Raw genomic sequence first — 3,300 nt, 5'->3', positions numbered from 1 at the left:
TTCTTTCTTTCTTTCTTTCTTTCTTTCTTTCTTTCTTTCTTTCTTTCCCTTTCTTTCTTTCTTTTTTAAAAAAATGTCTATCCCCTTCACCTAGCAGAGTTCTTGGCATGTAGTAGGCACTTCATACATACTTGTTGAGTTGAATGAAATCATTCCAAGTGGATACCATAAAAAGAAGTTAGGAGGAAGTGGTTAGCCAGGGCCAATGAGTACCTGCTGTTCAGTGGGAGGCTACTGTATCATATATCACAATTATTTTATATTACTCCCTTCATGCCCTCTATGTTTGAGTCAAACTGGCTTATTGTTTTTCCTGAATTTGGAATTCTATCCCCTGTCTTTGCACCTTTAAGCAGACTGTATGTCATGCCTGAAATATATTATCTCTTCAAACTCAACTCTTGGAGTCCCCACCTCCCTTCTAGGCTCAGTTGATGTGTTAGATCCTTCAACAGGCATTTCCTGATTCCTCCACCACACCCACCACACCCTGTGTACACACAAACACACACACACACACACACACACACACACACACACAAACACTGTGTAACTATTTTGTACCTATCCTGTATTTACTTATTGGTAAATTTGTGGTTTTGCCCAAGTAGAGTAAACTCCGCATGTAGTTAGTCAATCAATAAGTATCTGTTGAGCACTTTCTCTCTCTCTCTCTGTCTCTGTTTCTGTCTTTCTCTTTCTCTGTCTCTTTGTCTCTCTCTGTCTCTGTCTCTGTCTCTCTATGTAACATACACACATACATACATATATATGTGTGTATGCATGTATACATACACGTATGTGTGTATATATACATACATGTATATATACAGATAGATAGATAGATAGAAAGATAGATGCATTGCACTGTGCTGTGTTGGGATACAAAGAAAGGCAAAAATAGGGGCAGCTACGTGGTGCAGTAGATAGAGCACTGGCCCTGAAATCAGGAGGACCTGAGTTCAAATCTGGCCTCAGACCAAACACTAGACACTTACTACCTATGTGATCCTGGGCAAGTCACTTAATCCCAATTGCCTAAAAAAAAAAAAAAGGGCAAAAATAGTACTAGTTCTCAAGCTCAGAGTCTAATGGGTGAGACAATGTGTAAACAAGTGTATACCTAGAAGATATAGTGTAAATGAGAAGAAATTTCAGAATCAAGGCCTTAACAATGGTTTGGGGGTTTAGAGAATGGACATGGACTAGGAAAGTCTTCTTGCAGAAGATAAGATTTGAGCTGAATCTTGAAGGAAGTCAGACAAACCAGGAGGTTCAATTAAAGAAGGAAATGATTCCATACCTGGGGGTCAGCCAGTAAAAAGTTACATAGTCAAGAGCTAGAATGACTTTTCCAGAAACAGCTAGAAGGTAAATGTTGCTATAACCTAAATTATGTAGAGGGGAGTAAAGGGTAAGAAGACTGGAAAGGTAGGAAGAGGTCAGCTTATGAAGGTCCTTAAAAGTCAGACAAGGAATTTGTTATTTGATCCTGGAGTATGTAATAGGGTGCCACTAGAGTCTTAAGTGTGTATGTGTTGGGGGGTGACATGGTCAATCCTTCACTTTAGGAAAATCACATTGTAAGTAATTATAAGTACTGGTTTGATTGATTGCCCAAGGTCACACAAGGAACATATTGCAGAGCTAGCCTTAGAATCTAGGTTCTTTGATCTCAGACTCTGAGCGTCTTCTACTATACAGAATGGTTTCATTAATAGCAGTCCATAAAAAATGTGCTTTCTTGGAATTTTAAATCATCCAAAAGTATTTTGGGACTCCAAGATACAATGACAATTGTTCTGGGAGCTCTTCAAAGTAAGATAATTCATATCTCTTTTCTCTAGGAGTTTATCATTTGAAACATTGACATATGTTTGTGGAATTTTTCCCTTGAAGACAGTGACTATTCCACAGTATTTTGCACAATGTTTTGCATATAATATACACTTAATAATTTTTTAAATTTCTCCTCCTCTTTCTTCTACTGCTTTTGTTCTCATCTTTTTTGATGGTGCTCAGATAGAAATGGCCCAATAATGAATTACTATCCTGCTATTTTTCTTTTACATTTAATATTCTGTGACCTTCTACACTGGTGGATAAAAATGATTGATTCTTATGATTAAATCAGAGTATTGGAATGGTAGCTCTTTCTGTAGATCCACTGAAAGCATTTTGGGACAGCTCCATTTCCTCAGCATGTCTTGTCTCATGGAGACTATTACAACTTGTCATTGTTATTACTATTAATACTATCACCAATGATGATGATGATAATGATTGGTACCAGTGTTGGAGAAGAGAAAGTCATCAAGGAATTGCATGACAAGAGGACAAGATTGGCTGATTGCATGGCAAGGCCAAGACATGGTACATAGGAAATCTCAAAGCTCCACTGGCATCCTTCTAATGTCAGAAGGCAAAGAAGGCCTCCAAAACTTTTGGTATAGTCATCTGTGGTGAACTCATGGGAGAAAATGGATAAGAATTGTACATGACAGCAAGGTATCTGTAACACTGATGGGAAGGTCCAAACTGATGAAATCACAAATTCATTTGCTTTTGAGTAATGATGATGATGAAAAATCTGAGCTCACATTTATGAGACACTTCCCACTAGAATAATGATGACGACATGTTCCTCATCCTATTCTCAAATGATCTGAATTTCTCTTGTGAGATCTCTGTACCTTTTTTGTTGTTGTTGTCGTTTTTGGCTAGGCAATGGGATTAAGTGACTTGCCCAGGGTCACACAGCTAGTAAGTGTTATGTGTCTGAGGCCGGATTTGAACTCAGGACCTCCTGAATCCAGGGCCGATGCTCTATCCACTGCGCCACTTAGCTGCCACCGAGATCTCTGTACTTTGAAGCATTTTTAGTCCATTTAGTTTGGAGACTATCAATATTTGGTGTAATAACACCTATTTAAAACATCCTTCTTATCTTTTGACGCATTTTGTGTTGGTGATTTGGAGACAATAGTTCTATCTGTGATAATGTTCTTATTACACTATTGTTTATTTGTTAAATTCTAAAGGATATTTCAGATTAATATATATGGTTCAGAGATTTGTCATCTCTGAGTATATAGACCAGGGCAGCTAGGTGGTGTAGTGGTTAGAGCACTGGGCCTGGAGTCAGGAGGACCTGAGTTCAATTATACCCCCAGATACTTACTAGCTGTGCAACCCTGGGCAAGTCACTTAACCCTGTTTGACTCAGTTCATCATCTGTAAAATGAGCTGGAGAAGAAAATGGTGAGCCATTCCAGTATCTTTGCCAAGAAAACCCCACAT

This window comes from Vombatus ursinus, unplaced genomic scaffold (assembly GCF_900497805.2).
Source record: "Vombatus ursinus unplaced genomic scaffold, bare-nosed wombat genome assembly UNPS02014797.1, whole genome shotgun sequence".
Classification (NCBI taxonomy): domain Eukaryota; kingdom Metazoa; phylum Chordata; class Mammalia; order Diprotodontia; family Vombatidae; genus Vombatus; species Vombatus ursinus.
Note: the sequence above shows the minus strand (reverse complement) of the source record.